An 18,457-nucleotide genomic window follows, 5' to 3' on the forward strand; every position below is an offset into this window, starting at 1 on the left:
ATTGCCCCCACTTCTTTTTGCAGCTCTTCCTCTTTACCTTACTGCAAAACTACCCAGGAGCCCCCGTTTCAATAATATAGAACAATTCTGACATCAGACAGGTGTGTCTTCAGCTCCTTGGTCACTAGCCTAGTCAGATGAGCTATCTTCCCATCTAAAGGAGTTGGAATTGGTTCTCTCCAGCACTGACTGAAACTCGTCTGTCTAGGAAAGTCCAGGGAAGGAGTAGGAAAAGCTATGTCTGGCATTTACTAGTCAAGGAGGTACTGTTAATGCTGTTTTTGTTCTGCCATGTCTTACTCTTAACTCACAGATAGCTATAAGCAGTCAACAATTAACACCACTCTCTCCTTCTTCGGCTTCGATGCAGGCCATTGTTTTTTGAGCCAAGGTTATCAAATCTCTGTTCCAAAGGTGTGTATACCAGATCTGAATGTGTGATGGGTGCAGAATTGGTTTAAAGGCAGGCCTGGCTCAGGCAGTCCAAAGTAGAATTTTAAGAATTTCTATTTTCATTCGTTATCAAAAAAGTGATTTACCCATTAAATCCGATTTTGAAAATTAGGTAGGAAATAACTTTGATTGACTATGATAGCTAGACTGCCGTAGATATACAATAAATTATCGTAACCCCACCTCGGGTTGCCTCATGGAAATATAGCTGAACCTATACAGTGTAATTAGGTTTCAGGCCTTCACTCACTTTGATGGCACCAGTTTCAAATATATAGCATGCAACCACTTTATATATTAGACACCCTGCTTGGGGCTTACAGGACACAATTTAGGGTGACAATTTAGGGTGACCTATTAACATATGAAAATGTGTTTTCTTAAATTGCAAAGGAGCTGTTCCTTGCCGTTTGTCATTGGCATGGCGTTGCAGTGCTTTTAAACTGCAACCCAGCCAGGACCAAGTGGTGCTCCAGGTAGCAATATAGTTTGTTGTCAAATATGTGGGCAGTGTAGATATACAATGCGGCCCACATATGACGTTTAACTTCTACACCATTAGTGCAGTTTCCTTTCTATCGACCATGGCCATTGAGTAAAGTTAAATAGACCAACTGGGTGAAATCAATTATAGCACTACCATTTTAGAGCTGGAGCATACTCATTGTGGTACTGAATAGCAGTGTCACAGTACATGAAATCCTACCAGCGCAAATAGAATTGAGAAAAAAAAAAAAAAAATCGAGAGTGACCATGCAGAAAAGGAGAATTTGCTACACAGTGAGAATACAAAATGTGTATTTTGGTGGTGAGAGGTGTTGCAGGTTTAGAGTGATTTCAATAGGTGCATGTGAGTGAAACAGAAATGAGAGCTGTTTTTTCTTGTATGTGTGGTGCCGTAATTTTTCTGTGTGTGTCTTTTCCTCTTCATGGTCTGTGGTTCTGCGGATCTTTTCTCCATGGCCCCTACCATGTTTTCCAGTTTCCACATCCTTCTTCTCTGCTTGAGAATGCTCAACATTTGTCTAAGTAGGACCCATTGTCTGTGTCTCCATGTCTCATTATTGATTACCCTCTTGCACTGTATGATGCCTCCTTTGGCAAGCACGTACCTTGCCCAGTGGCCATGTAACTCCCTGTGATAAGTATTGTGTTTCCTTGTGTTTCCCTAGTTCATTGTCCAGGTTTGTTCAACCAGTTTATAAGGTTCATTTGAATTATGTTAATGTTGAACCAGTATTTGTTTCTTCCGTGACATAAGGTATTTTTCCTCTTAGCTGAATGTCCATGTCTCTCTAGTTTGTTGTCTCTCCCAGGAAGGTACATGTTGTTTTTATTCCATGATGACGCTGGTGTGGAATGACTATGTAGATGTGGAAGCTTACACAATAATGGTTGTCACTACAAGTATTTTTTAAAGGGTGCCATGCACAGGCCAAGTGTCAATATGGTCTTTAAATATTTTGCAGTGATTCAAGACAAAGGTAATTGCAGATGACAGTCGTATTTCTGTTAAGTGCTGATGTAGACTTTCTGCATTAATGGAATTAGCTGACCTGTCTTCTCAGTCCTTAGTTCTGCCGACACCACAGTTATTAGAGGAGTTTTCTGAAGATGAGATGGGCTGCTGTTTTTCTGGCATTGCTTGCCATGGATTTCCAGATGGATCTGGTGAGACTAAGAGGGTCCTCAATGCCAATTTTGATTTCAGGTAGTCGAGAATTTTGAGGAACAAAGCTTCAGAGACTCATTGGGCCTGAATCACAAAGAATTTTTAGGTGACTTAGGCCCATATTTGTACTTTTTTAGTGCTGCATTTGTGCTGCTTTTGAACGCAAAAGCAGAGCAAACTTACAAAATACAATTGTATTTGGTAAGTTTGCATCGCGTTTGCGTAAAAAAATGGTGCAAATGCGGTGCTAAAAAGTATAAATATGGGCCTTAATCTCATATTAATTCTGAATACCATGAGTAAACCAGGAGTACCACAAGAAAAAGTAACACTCAATCCCTAGTCTGAAACACTTATTATGAGTTAATTGGAGTTTTCTCCCACTTTAAATCAGAGTTCCATGCTGTGCAGAGTTTAAAGCAACCCTTTTTTCTGCAAACAATAATATCCCGACCGTATATTAAATTTAAGGTGATCAAATATGATGGAATTTAACAAGAGAAAAGGGTACATTGTTCACTGTGACCAGCAAATATTGGCACAGTAAGCACCAAAATCCACGTTTTCCCCAAAATCTTAAAATAGATAAAAATGTTCGCACCTGATAAATTCCGAACTGTGTTTGGAGTGGGATTTTATTAAGTGCAATAAATAGCACATACCACTCCAGCGCATTCCTAATCAAACCCTTAGGCCCATATTTATAATTTTTTAGCACCACATTTGCTTCGTTTATTGATGCAAAATCGGAGCAAATTTACAAAATGCAAAATCGTATTTTGTAAGTTTGCGTCGATTTTACGTCAAAAAATGACGCAAATGCAGCACAAAAAAAATTATAAATATGGGCCTTAGTGCCTGATTTATGGAAAGTTAGCGCCGCATTTACATCATTTTTTTATTCAAAAGCGGCGCAAACTTATCTTGTACGTTTGCACTGCATTTGCATCAAAATGATTTAAGCATGCACTAACGTCCCATAAATCAGGTCCTTAGTGTTGAGGTGAGAGGTTTTCTGTTAGTTTTTTTTGTTTCAGAGGAACAATGATGGGGTTTTATGTTGTTTGTGTTGAACATAAGAGCCGTGAAGGAGTTCTCTTTCAGTCAGCAGCTAAAGGAAGGTAAGACTTGTTCTGCGGTGTCAGGTAAGGGTTACTGCTGTATTTATGACATGCTGACGTCGTACTATTAGTTGACATATGGGTAAAACCAAGGTATAATGAGTTTGCCTAATTCATTCATGCCATTTTTACGAAGAGGATAGTTGTGAACTTTTGTGTTTAGACTGTATAAGAAAGATGCATCTTATTCAAGGGAAGTGTATTTGCGTGCTTTTATTATTATTTTCGGTTTTTATTATAAAAATCATCTTTATGAAGATACAAATCCACTAAACATACCAGTCTAATAAATAGAGCAGTACAATATAAAAAAAATAGAAATGCATGCCCATGTAAAAAAATGTTTACACAACTCTGCCTCAATCATTATGATGTCGATTATAATTTATTTATTTCACATGAAAATTGGCCTAGTGTGATTTCTACATCCATGGATCACATTCTTTCTATAAAATATTATGACCCTCATTTACTACAAACTGGTTCATCACTGACAATGCGCCAGTTTGCTTGTGCCGCCCTGTGCCCCCTAATAACACCATGGTAGAATTGCATTTACAATATAGCTCATCATTGCTGACACAGTTGTGGCGCTTTGCTGAACTAGCGTAAAAAATTGGGATGCTAGTCCAGCAAAGTGTAGGGAGTCCCATAGACCAAAGCGCAGCGTCACTTTAATGCCTGCCTTGAGAAGGTGTTAAAAAATGATGCCATTCCCAAGGGCCACCTTGCGGGGGAACACCTCCCTTGTACACATTATACCTGGCACAGGTATAATGTGGCAAAAGGGTTTACAAACTGGTACCATTGCACCAGTTTGTAAATACAGCACAGGCGGAGACTGTTTTGTGCTGCTGTGGCATCAGAAGAAATTACACTACAGCGCAAGGGGCTTCTAAATGAGCTTACATGTTTCAAGTCATGTATGCTTTGGTTTTAAGCAACAGGGGTATATGGTCTTTATCCTGTGTGGCAAGGTGACTGAAAAAATAAAAGACACTCAAGAATCATGTGTAGGAAAAATCATGTGGGTTTTCAGCTTAAATTTTAATTGTAAAATTAAAAGGGTGAAGGGAAATATTATTCTATAATCTTTGCATTCTTAAAACCAGTCAAAGATCATCCCAGGTGAATGCCTTTGCACATTCGTAAAACCTCACTCTCAAATCTTTCTTTTTGGATACAATAAATCAACTTACAGGTCACACTTTTTCCTTGACACTCAACAATATTCTACACAGAACGAACATTTCCAAGTAATGTAAGCACTAGCAATGTTGAAATTTACTCCTTGCATAAGCTCAAGAAATTGCACTTTGTTTCAGACCACTAGTTCTGCGTATTCTCTACAAAGTTCTTTTACTTAGTCATACCTTTTAATAGCCACCTTTGCTACCTAATTTTTCAAAGTGTATACATTTAATCCAGATGAGAGTCAATGGTTTTATTGGATTCTGCAATACTATACGGCTTAAGAACAGCAACATGTGCTCTTTGAGAGGTAAGATTTCATGAGGATAACTGTAAATCCAGACGTATAGCTTTTAAAATAGGACCAAGGAGAGAACACTATGCACTTAAACCCATATATCATTGACTGGGGCTCCAGAAAATTCTAACTCTCCAGTTCTTGGCTCAACTACTAACAGCGCCTGGGGTGAGACAGACAACAATACCAATCTCTCAGCCCCTGAGGTTGACTGAATCTTTGGACTTGGCAAAGAGTGTAGTAGTCAGAATCATACAACTTCAAATCAATGACCTTATACCATGAACAGTTCTAGAGACCTTAACAATCCATACACTAAATAAAACTCCAAACTGAATAAAGTTTCAAAGCTTTATTACAATCCCAAAATCAGTGTCAGGTAAATGGTATGCAAAACTAAATTGTAAATATACATGAAAACAATAGGCTGGCCAAAACGTCTAAAAAGGTTCAATCTACTTAACATCAATATTGTAAGACACTCCAAAAGATTGACACAATATGAACATTATAACCAGATTTCAAAGCAGATGATGGTGACAGCAGTAAATTATCAAAGTACAGCTTTAACAATCAATTTCTCTGAGCTGGGTCATCCTTGTCACTAACCAAAATTGAGACTTTCATGTGTGGGAATGGGCTAATACATGCGGGAAAAAGCCCCAAAAAAAGGCAAAAATAATTTAGAAAACATCTAACTAAAATAACTCACTATAAAAATATGCTAGTGTAAGTGACTAAGCTAAAAGGGAAGAAGAAACCACATTTAGTTATACCTCTCCTCATGGGACAGTATACATGATGATTCCACAGGAATGATCACCGTCTTCTGGTGTCAGTTGATAGCAGCATCAGGATGGTGCAGAGCACGGGCTGCACATAGGACAAATCAGTAGTTCAGAATTAGTTGGCTTTGTTAGTACTGAACCGCATAACAGAATAGGACAGTTAAGACTATGATGAGGAAACTTATCAGGAAACTCAGAGAAGAGATGTGAGAGGAGTCTAAGCAAGCATGGAACTGACTCTAAAGAGATCTCAAGGTGGACTGTCTTCAAGAAGGCTCTGAAGGGAATTAACTTCCATTCCAAAGTTTTTCACTGGTTAAAATATGCACAATTCATTCATTGGTTCTTCAGGAAGGCACACTCTGACTGTCAATTTCAGCATCCAATCACTACACCAAGTTCTGATACTTTTAAGAATCTTCTCAGAAAAAGTCCATTGTTCATACTGTGACTACATTCAATTCTGCCAAAATATTAAATTTTCAAATTATTTGCTACTTACAGTTCCTTGTTCATGACACACAATAAACTAAACTAAAATTATTTCCTGTTCGGTTCAACAGCTAGAATAAATAGTGTTACATTATTGCATTTGAAACATGTCTCTAGCCCACAATACAATAAAAACATTCAACATTACGTTAGCTGCCTAGGGAAAGAATTCAGGTCAGAGGGGTAGAATCAAAAAGTAATTTTCCATTTCTGCTTGCAAATGAATTTTCTTCTTCAGGTCTAGTCAAGTTCAGGAAGCCTTAATACACATTAATACACTTAACACATTAATAAACGTATTGCGCACCTTACAATTCATATATGCAAAGCATTGTTTATGACATGTTAGAGCAATTTTAAATGTATATTTATTTTTCTTTACATGTTAGTAGAATTAATTTAATTCATTATAAGTGTGTTTAATTAATATTCATTTAATACTCATAATACATTTTATTTTTACTCTTTCTACCTAAAAATAATACTTTCATGTTAATATTTATTAATAATTCACAGATTTATGAACGTACAATAATTTCATGTTAAACAGGGTGTCAAAATAGAAATGGTAGGTACAAATGTCCACCACAATTTAAACGTGGACATTTTCATTTTCACAATATTTTGCCTGTGAGGCCTTTGAAACTACAGATTTATTAGCTGCCATATGCTACTTCAGTGCCATTAGTTTGATAATAAAACTTGCTCCTTCTCAATCCCACCTCTGATAGCAATCCAGGTCATCACAAAAGAACTATTCTTTTTTAGAAAGAAACAAGTCAAAACCTTGTAGTTTGATAACACATTGGCTTATGTTAGGGATAATTGACAATTCTCCTCATTGTCTGGTAATATATGCTTCTCATATTTTCTCTTTCAATTTCTTCCCTCATCTGTCTATTCTTTGCTCTATGTTTTCCCCCAAAATTGTAAACTTTGTTAAATCTAGGTGCGCAAATTATGCACACTGTCACTGTCAATGAAGGTTTCAGGATCATCTTCGCAAAAATATTTTCCAAGTTATCAAACCAAGGCTGATATTTACCAAAAAGTGGTGCAGTGCGGCAACAAATGTTGCAGCACTGCGCAACTTTTGACACACAGGAATGTGCCATATTTTCAAAAATACAGCGCACCCCTGTGTTTCCCCCTGCACAGGCGCTAAATTTAACTGCCAGCGCCAACACATGGTTCCTTGCACCATAGTGTGAGGGCATCTGCATTGAGTGGTGTGATTGTTTATGTGCAGGAAGATGTCCCTTCCTGCACATAGGGCCTGATTACAACTTTGGAGGAGGTATTAATCCGTCCCAAATGTGACGGATATACCACCAGCCGTATTACGAGTTCCATAGGATATAATGGACTCGTAATACGGCTGGTGGTATATCCGTCACTTTTGGGACGGATTAACACCTTCCTCCTAAGTTGTAATCAGGCCCATAATCTACAACAGTGAATGGCACTTATATGTGTGCTGCAGGATGCAGATGTAGCAAATTGTCACTTTTGAATATTGTTTATGTGCAGGAAGGGACACCTTCTTGCACATGAACAATCATTCATGGCCTTTTGCTCTTCCTATGTGTGCTGTAGAATACAGCACACATACAAAAAGCAAAAACAAGGAGGAATAAAAGTATTCCCCCCGTTGCGCCATGCTAATGCCACCCCTGGGGTGGTGTTAGTTTTTGGCGTTGCCACAGATTTACGATTTCTCGTAAATCTGTGGTAGCATCAAAAACAATGGGTGTTGTGGTGGAATGCCCACAGCAATACCCATTGCACGCCCCTCTGCCACAGAAAACTGCATCTGAGGTGCCCATATTTACAAGGAGGCGTTAAGCCACAAAAAGTGTCACTCAAGTCATTTTTCATACTTGTTAGATTTGATAAGTATCTCCTTATCTCTTTGCTGTCATTAGGTATGTAAGTGCAACAGTGTTGTGATTTCAAAACTTTGCAGAGTCCGTCATCTTTTGCTAAAAGAATGTCTAAAGCAATGCAATTCTGAAGAATCATAGACGTTACTGCAACCATTTCTGTATCCAATAGGAGCATTGCACCTGACTAAATCAGTTAACATCTTATCTACAATTGTTGAATACTTACTTATCTTAATGCCATTCAAGATCCCTCCCAATCATGGAAGAATAGGTCCAAAAATATCACCTGTAATTTCTGAACCACTTGCTCCTCTTTTGAATCGCATTTTAGGTCTCTCAATCCCTTTCTGATTGTCAATGTTGTCCAATTGGTAAATGTTCAAGAAAACCACTCCCGAATAGCATTTACCATACCAGCCATTCGATAATTTGCAATAAGCATTCTTACCACAGATGTAATAAACACCAGGTACATTTAGCATAAAATCCCATACACTTTTGAACAGAAACGCATGTCTGCAGTCACTTGTTCCTACAAACTTGTTTTCAGCTTTTGATTGCGGCCTATATATACAAAGCTTTCCTATATATTGCCAATCTAGAGCTAAGCGTCCCTGTGTATCAGGTAGAATGTGAAATGATTTCTTTCTAGAAACTAAACCCTTATCTGTCCTTTCTTTCATTGCTTTTCTTCTGTCATCTACTTGATTAAAGAACTTCTTTTCTACCTGTGTGAAAAACGTCAGATTATTCCTGTGTGCATATGCTGTGCCAAAAGTCAGTGTAGGCTCAAAGATCTCTCCTACTATATCTATTTTTTTAGCCTTTGCAAAGCTGCTCAAATGCTGATTAATGGGAACAAAAGAGAAAATTAGATCAACATTTGAGTACAAATACTGAATGTACTCCTGGTTATACACGTGTTAATAAGAAACTGTAACTAATCCCATAAATTAATAGTAAGCTGTGATGATTCCTTCCTGCACTGATGAAGGAGTTTGTGTATACACATAACACTCATGCACATTCATTGTATCCACATACTCATACAGCAAGCTGGAATATACATTGGAAGATAAACCTCTCATTGAAACACTAATTTCCGCAATCAATAAAATGCATACAATCAAACATACTTTTATCAAACTAATGCACACATATTTACATCTACTGTGTTTCCCTGTCCAGGATTCATGGCTTCTGTAGAATCAGAGAAGGAAAGAAAAAAGAAGAAAAGTATAAAAAGTAAAGAGCGAGCAAAACAAACATTTTCTTTCAAAGTCTCTTTGCACTATCTACAGCAGTTCTCGATCTTCAAGAAATTTCTTGTGCTCAGCAAAAATTAATCAAAAATCAGTTCAAATGTTCGTTTTCAATAGAACACAGTCTGTTGAACGCTAATTATTACTTCCAGAATGTAAGGTATTTTCTGTTCAATTGGCAAGGTTATTTCAAAGCTCAGTTCAAATACAATTGCAAGTTCCAGAATGTTCAACTGAATATTCACAGTCAAAACAAAAGGCCATGAACATTTTACCCCATTCATTTGTGACAAAATAGATTAATTCAGGTAAAGAATATCTGTGACTTGGCACTCTTTTTCTTTTTGTTCTCCTTACAGCACCATCTTCATCTTCACTCTGATTTGACTGTTCAACTGCCTCTTTTACTTTTGGGAGTTTATCAGCAATCAGTTCATGTGCAGCTGCAGGCCATTTGACTCATTTCACAGTTCTCTTTCTGGGTGTAACTGCTTTCACAGTGTTTGCTGCACTGGCAGGAATCAGTTGATTTTGAATTTGACTTTGCTCTTCTGCACCATTGTCAGTTTTCAGGCAGCTTGCATATTTGTCTGGGCCTTTATCTGTGCTTTTATCTGCGCTCTTATGTGCACCCTTATCTGCTTGTAGACCACTTGTGCCTTCACTACTTTGCACTCTTTCTCCTTCACGCACTGGTTCCGTCAAGCTTGGCCAAGTCGAACCCCTTCTTCATCCGCATTTGCCCTTGCAGGATCAGACTCTGTGTTTTCAAGAGGACACAGAACTTTGTGCGTGTGTCTTGCATGTACCCAGTTCAGAAGACCTACACACTTTACAACTGTCATCATCACGAAGATGACTTGAAATGGGCGTTTCCACCTTTGTTCCAGGAAAGCACTCCTCACATGTTTCTTAACCAGCACCCTCTCCCCAGCCTTCAGGCTGTGGCACTGTTCTTTAGATGGTTGAACTGTTGCTGCTTCAACCTGATGAGACAAAGAGCCAACCACATCAGCAGCTGTTGGGGCTACAGTGGAAACCTCAGAGAGCTGGTTTGGCGTTACTGGGGGTCCCTGGTGGAGCCCCCAGGGTGCATGGGATTGGCACCCCAAAAACAAATTTGGAATGGGGGACAATTCCATGATCTTAGACACCTCCTGTGGCCATATTCAGAGTTACCATTGTGAAGCTACATATATGTATTGACATTTATGTAGTATATGTGTGTAATGGTATCCCCGCACTCATGAAGTCCGGGAAATTGACCCTGGACAATGTGGGGACACCTGGGCTAGTGCAAGGGTGCCCTCACACACAGTAACTTTGCACCTAGCCTTCAGTAAATGAAGGTTAACAACATAGGTGACCTATAAGGTACTTAAGTGCAATGAAAATGGCTGTGAAATAGTGTGGGCACTATTTCACTCAGGCTGCAGTGGCAGTCCTGAAGCAAGGTTTGTCTGAGCTCCTTATGGGTGGCAAAAGAAATGCTGCAGCCCGTAAGGATCTCCTTGGGGCAGTACCAGTTGGGGCTCAGGGCTAAGGCAGCTATGCAGATGAGATGCAGATAAGTGGTGCAAATAGTAAAGTAAAATAAAATGAAGTGATGTAAGGTAAGCAGCTGGCAGATTTGAGCAGTAAACAGTTCTCAACAATTCAAGTGGAGGAACATGTGTAGATGGGTTGACTTCACTTCTGAGAGAGAGTCCTATGAATGAGTCATGCATCCCTGATCAAGCATGGCTCCTTCACTGTCCTCTTTCATTTCCCTTAATCCACTGTTGGAGGAGAAGATGATGGTGGCGGTGACATCCTGTGTGTGAGGGGTAAACCAAGGCTGATAATGCAAGCCATGCTGGCACCTAGACTGGTTGATTTCTTGAACTCTCAAGCCCGGCACCAATGTGAATGGAGCTTAATGCTAAAGAGAAGCGTTGCGGGGTGGGGGGATGAGGGCTCCATGTCCAAGTCTAAAATCTTGCACTCGCGGGCTCACTTTTAGGTCTCTCAGTTCACCTTGGTGCAAGCAGGAGGGGCGATAGTGGACAGGGAACAAGCACATGTAGGACTGGACTGAGCTAACGGCAGACAAGGTGGCTTCAGAATACCATGTGCCATACCATGGTGTGGCATGCATCAAAATGATGCATTATGCTACTTTGTAAACCCTTGCACAACATTATTCCTGTGTCAGGCATAATATATGCAAGGGGGAGCATTCCCCCGTTAGAGGGGGAGAAAACATGGCAGAAGGAAATCTAAAAGATTTCCTTGCACCATTTTTTTCAGCACTTTTAATGCCTGCTCTGAGCAGGCATTAAAAAGGGCATACCATTATTTATAATGGGCCACTATGTACTCTGCAGGAGTAGTGCCAGGATGCTGCCGCTACTCCTGCAGAGTACATCAATGGCATAAAAAATGCCGCTATTGCCCCCTACCCTGTGCTATGGTGCACCATATTTTAAATATGGCGCACACATGGTGGCGGTAGGGGGGCACTAAGGGACCCAAGGAAAGTGGCGCTGCACTAGGTGCAGTGACTCTTTTCTTAAATCTGCCACTTGGATTAGTTGTATGGTGATGTCTTGAGTGAAACCTTATTTAAAGAATTTTTTTGAAAAATTGCACATTTGGAATGATATGGCACAGAGCTCTCGTGCCTTGTTGAGCGGGTACAATTGAGAGAGAGCAAGATTTATTAATAAACTAATGATGTGAAAGTAACATGTGGCAGCTAATAAATCTGTACTTTCAAAGGCCTAAAAGAGAAAATAAGGTGAAAATGTACACTTTTAAATTGTGGTGGACATTTGTGCCTACCATTCATATTTTGACACCATGTTTAACATGAAAATAATGTACGTTCATAAATGTGTGAATTATTATTAAATAATAACAAGTATTATTTTTAGGTAGAAACAGTAGAAATAAAATGTATTGTGAGTATTAAATGAATATTAATTAAACTATTAATTATAATAAACAGTATTTGACCACTGTCCGTCTTACCTGTTATGAGTTAGTAATTCTTGGATCCCCAAATGATGTGATCAAGAGACATTCCGCTTTGAATCCTGCTACATTAATGCCTGTAAATGTTCACAAATCAATTGATGTTAATGAAATGGAACATGACTGCCTTGATGTCACTGAACTGTGCACCAAACCCAGACCTGATGTTCAGAATACTACTTTAGAGGAGAATGACCAAGTTGTCTTTGTTGATGGCTCCTGTTTAAAATACAGTAAAGGTACTCTGAGAGCAGCTTATGCAGTTTGGAACCTCTCAGGAGTTGTCAAAGCTTTCTTGGCTTGAAGGAGACATGGTACAACCCTAGATTTAGATTAGTTGCAGAAGCGGTTGGTCACAGATGTGTTGCATGCCAGCAAATGAATGTAGGGAAACACACAGTGGTTAATTTTAGCCAAGTAGGCAGATTCAAAGTCCATTTAACACAATACAACTTGAATTCATTGAGATGGCGGTGTGCAATGGAATGAAGTATGTGTTGGTCATTGTGTGTTTTTTTCTAAGTGGGTTGAAGCTTATCCAACACGTAGGAATGATAGTCTCACAGTAGCTAAGCTGCTGCTCTGGTAACTGTTACCTAGGTATGGATTCCTGACTTCTTTGGAATCAGATCGAGGAACAAATTTTTATAATGAGATCATAAAGTTGTTGTGTTCACCACTGAACTTTGATCAAAAGTTACAGTGCAGTTAAAGACCAGGGACATCTGGATTGGTGGAGCAAATGTATGATTGGCAAAGGTTTGTGCCTTAACATCATTGAAATTGCCTGATGCATTACCACTTGTCCTGATGAGCATGCATAGCTCCCCTGACAGGAAGACAGGACTGTTTCCCCATGAAATCTTGATGGGTCAATGTAGGAAAGTACCATCTTGCCTGGCATGTTACCCCCAATTTTTACTTGTATGTATGTTTGTTTTTACCTGTGTCACTGGGATCCTGCTAGCCAGGACCCCAGTGCTCATAAAGTGTGCCCTGTATGTGTTCCCTGTGTGGTGCCTAACTGTATCACTGAGGCTCTGCTAACCAGAACCTCAGTGTTTATGCTCTCTCGGCTTTTAAAATTGTCACTGCAGACTAATGACTAATTTTACCAATTCTGATTGGCACACTGGAACACCTTTATAATTCCCTAGTATATGGTACCTAGGTACCCAGGGTATTGGGATTCCAAGAGATCCCTATGGGCTGCAGCACTTCTTTAGTCACCCATAGGGAGCTCAGACAATTTTTACACAGGACTGCCACTGCAGCCTGAGTGAAAGAACATCCACGTTATTTCACAGCCATTTTACACTGCACTTAAGTAACTTATAAGTCACCTAAATGTCTAACCCTCACTTAGTGAAGGCTAGGTGCAAAGTTACTTAGTGTGAGGGAACCCTGGCACTAGCCAAGGTGCCCCCACATTGTTCAGGGCAATTTCCCCGGACTTTGTGGGTGCGGGAACACCATTACATGTTTGAACTACACATAGGTCAATACCTACATGTAGTGTCACAATGGTAACTCCGAACATGGCCATGTTACATGTCTAGGATCATGGAATTGTCACCCCAATACCATTCTGGTATTGGGGGGACAATTCCATGCATCCCCGGGGCGCCAGCATAGAGCCCGGGTACTGCCAAACTAACTTGCCAGGGTTTTCTCTGCAGCTACCGCTGCTGCCAACCCTCAGACAGGTTTCTGCCCCCCTGGAGCCTGGGCAGCCCAGCCCCAGAAGGCAGAACAAAGGATTTCCTCTGAGAGAGGGTGTTATACCCTCTCCCTTTGGAAATAGGTGTTAAGGGCCTGAGAGGAGTAGCCTCTTCTGGCCTCAGGAAATGCTTTGAAGGGCACATATGGTGCCCTCCTTGCATGAGCCAGTCTACACCGGTTCAGGGATCCCCCCTGCCCTGCTCTGGCGCGAAACTGGACAAAGGAAAGGGGAGTGACCACTCCCCTGACCAGCACCTCCCAAGGGGAGGTGCCCAGAGCTCCTCTAGTGTGTCCCAGACCTCTGCCATCTTGGATGCAGAGGTGTGAGGGCACAATGGACACCTCTGAGTGGCCAGTGGCAGAAGGTGATGTCAGAGACCCCTCTTGATAGGGGCTTACCTTTCTCTGTAGCCAATCCTCCTCTGAGGGTTATTTAGGGTCTCTCCTGTGGGTTTCTCACCTGATAACGAATGCAGGAGCTCACCATAGTTCCTCTGCACTTCCCTCTTCGACTTCTGCCAAGGATTGACCGCTGACTGCTCCAGGACGCCTGCAAAACCGCAACAAAGTAGCAAGAAGACTACCAGCAACAGTGTAGCCTCATCCTGCCGGCTTGCTTGACTGTTTCCTGGTGGTGCATGCTCTGAGGGCTGTCTGCTTTCACCCTGCACTGGAAGCCAAGAAGAAATCTCCTGTGGGTCGATGGAATCTTCCTCCTGCTAATGCAGGCACCAAACTTCTGCATCACCGGTCCTCTGGATCCCCTCTCATCTTGACGAGCGTGGTCCCTGGAACACAGGAGCTGGATCCAAGTGTCTCCGACAGTCCAGCGGCCCTTCTGTCCAAACTTGCCTCCCCTTGCCAGACAGTAATCATGTGTACTGTGTGAACTGCACCTGCTAGGGCTTCTGTGCACCTTTGCAAGACTTCCTTTGTGCACAGCCTAGCCCAGGTCCCCAGCACTCCGTCCTGTAGTGCCCAACTCGCTGAGTTGGACACTGACTTTGTGGGACTCCCTTTTGTTGTGCTGAGACGACCGCCGTGCTCATATCTTCTGAACACCTGTTCAGGTGCTTCTGTGGGTGCTGCCTGCTTTTGCTTGGACTCTCTGTGTTGCTGAGCGCCCTCTCTGTCTCCTCCTCCAAGGGGCGACCTCCTGGTCCTTCCTGGGCTCTGGCAGCACACAAAACCTTCAACTGCTACTCTTGCAGCTAGCAAGGCTTGTTTGCAGTCTTTCTGTGTGGAAACAACTCTGCATCCTCCAGCATGTCGTAGGACATCCTTTGACCAAAGGAGAAGTTCCTGGCACCTTCTGTTGTTACAGGATCTTTGGCTTCTTCCATCCAGAGGCAGCCCTTTTGTACCTTCATCCGGGGTTTAGTGGGCTCCTGCCCCCCCTGGACACTTGCGTGACTCTTGGACTTGGTCCCCTTCCTTTGCAGTCCCTCAGGTCCAGGAATCCGTCTTCAGTGCTTTGCAGTCATTTGATGTCTTTTAAGAATCCCCTATCGCGACTTTACTGACTTTCTGGGGTAGTAGGTTAAATTTACTCCTACTTTTCAGGGTCTTGGGGTGGGGTATCTTGGACACCCTTAGTGTTTTCTTACACTCCCAGCGACCCTCTACACACTACACTAGGCCTGGGGTCCATTCGTGGTTCGCATTCCACTTTTAGAGTATATGGTTTGTGTCGCCCGAGGCCTATTGTCTCCTATTGCATTATATTGTGTTCTACAGTATTTGCACTACTTTTCTAATTGTTTACTTACCTGATTTTGGTCTGTGTGTATATTTGGTGTATTTTTCTTACCTCCTAAGGAAGTATACCCTCTGAGATACTTTTGGCATATTGTCACTAAAATAAAGTACCTTTATTTTTAGTAACTCTGAGTATTGTGTTTCTTATGATAAAGTGCTATATGATATAAGTGGTATAGTAGGAGCTTTGCATGACTCGTAGTTCAGCCTAAGCTGCTCTGCTATAGCTACCTCTATCAGCCTAAGCTGCTAGAACACTACTAATCTACTAATAAGGGATAACTGGACCTGGCTCAAGGTGTAAGTACCACAAGGTACCCACTATAAGCCAGGCCAGCCTCCTACAGTCAAGCAGAGAAACTACCAGCAGTACCTACAAATGCACTAGTGAACATAAAAGATGACTTAATGCTGGCTTTTTGCAAAGACTCCTGCTCTGGTGCGAAACTGGACAAAGGAAAGGGGAGTGACTACTCCCCTGTCCATCACCACTCCAGGGGTGGTGCCCAGACCTCCTCCAGTGTGTCCCTGGTGTTAGCCATCTTAGATTCCAAGGTATGGGGACACTCTGGAGACCTCTGTGCCAGTAGGTGACATCAGAAACCCCTCCTGATAGGTGCATACCTGGGTAGGTAGCCAATTCCCCTCTCAGGGCTATTTAGGGTCTCTCCTCTGGGTGTTTCCTCAGATTCAGCTTGCAGGACCCCTTCTGGAATCCTCTGCAGCCTCTGCTTCAGCTTCTGACTGTCGGATCAACCGCAGACTGCTCCAGGAACCGCTGTATCTGCAACAAAGTATCCAGGGCGACTTCTGTGACCTGCAACAGTTTCCAAGGTGTGTACACTCTGAGGACTGCCTGTCTTCATCCTGCACCAGAAGAACCAAAGGAATCTCCTGTGGAGTGATGGAGTCACTTCCCTGCTTTTGCAGACACCCTTCTGTGACAATGACTGGCACTCTGCGACTCCTCTCCTGACGACGAGCATGCTCCCTGGAGCACAGGTGGTGGACTGACATGACCCAGAGTGTCATAAGTTCCAGCTGTCCAAATTTGGTGGAGGTAAGAGCTTGCCTTCCCGTGCTGCGACAGTACCTCTGTGCACTGCATCTTCTCCAGCTCCTTGGGCTTCTGTGCACTTCTTCCAAGAATCCTTCATGCACAGTGTAGCCCAGGTAACCAGCACTCAATCCTGTGAGGCACAACTTGCTGAGTTGTTCTCCGGCGGCATGGAACCTTCCTCAGTAGCGCTGCGATGACCTCACTTTGCATCTTCTTTACCCCCATGTTCTGGGACTCCTGTGGGTGCTGTCTGGTCTTCTGTGGACTCTCTGAAGTGCTGGGAGCCCCCTCTGTCTCCTCAGCCTGAGATGAGTCCCCCAGGTCCCTCCTGGGTCCAGGCAGATCCATTTTGATGCAAGCCGCGTACTTGCGTGAACCAAGGCTTGTTGGCGGAATCCAGCAACGCAAACAGCCCACATCCAACAACTCGATGTGAAACATCACCTGCATCAAGCAGGAATCTGTAGCCATCTTCTTTGGTGCTCTTCTGTACTCTTCTTCTTACCGGAGAATCTACTTTTGCACCATCTTATAACTTGGCAGGGTCTCCTGTCCTTCCTGGATTCATTTTTGACTTCTGGACTTGATCTCCTCTCTCCACAGGTCTTCGGGTCCAGGAATCCATCATTTTTTGCTTGCAGTCTTGCTTTGTTCTTGCAAAATTTCTTATCACAACTTGTTACGTGTCCTGATGAAACTTGCTGTATTTTACTCCTGCTTTCCTGGGCTCTGGGGTGGGGTAAATTACTTACCTTTCGTGTTTTCTTACATTCCCAGCAACCCTCTACACACTACACATGCCTAGAGGGGAATTTGTGATTCACATTCAACTATTGTAGTATATGGTTTGTGTTGCCCCTAGGCCTATTGCAATCTATTTTACTTTCTACTGTTTGCACTATTCTATGACTGTTTACTTACCTGATTTTAGTTACTAGTGTATATATTGTGTATAATACTTACCTCAAAAGGAGTATTGTCTCTAAGATATTTTGTGCCTTGTAGAACTAAAATAAAGTACCTTTATTTTTGGTAACACTGAGTATTGTCTTTTATTGTGTATAAGTAATGCGTAACTATAGTGGTATTGCAGGAGCTTTGCATGTCTCCTAGCTCAGCCTAAGCTGCTCTGCTACAGCTACCTCTAGACAGCCTAATCTGCTAGAACACTGCCCACATTTCACTAATAGGGGATAACTGGACCTGGGGTAAGGTGTAAGTACCTTTGGTACCCATTACAAACTAGGCCGGCCTCCTACAGGATTGCACACAGTGAGAAGGTCACAGGGCAGGGGAGGAGTGGAGCAACTAGGAAAAGCCAGTTCAGACCTGATCAACCTCAGAAAAGAGGTTCAGTATTCTTCATAGGACCCCCAAGATGATGAGCACGTGGATCACCAGTCAGCATCTAAAACTAAAAGCAACAGCTGAGCATGAAACTGGGGGTAATAAACCATCCCAAGTGTGCAACTCAGAATCTGCTTCTACGCTAATGGCAAATTGCTGATCAAAAGTAAGCCGGCGGGCAACACCTTCAACCCATGAGCTGCAATGTGAATTAAATGGTGGAAGGACTAACACCTCCAATCCTGCCTTGCTGTCCTAAGCAGGAGGCCCCTCCTCATCAAGTTAAACAAATATCTGTCCTGGCATTGTCTCCTATGAACAGAATTACAGACTACTATGTCAGAAATGCTAGCCCTGATTTACAATTGACTCATGAAATCACCTCCCTAGCT

This window comes from Pleurodeles waltl, chromosome 2_2, assembly GCF_031143425.1.
Source record: "Pleurodeles waltl isolate 20211129_DDA chromosome 2_2, aPleWal1.hap1.20221129, whole genome shotgun sequence".
Taxonomy (NCBI): Eukaryota; Metazoa; Chordata; class Amphibia; order Caudata; family Salamandridae; genus Pleurodeles; species Pleurodeles waltl.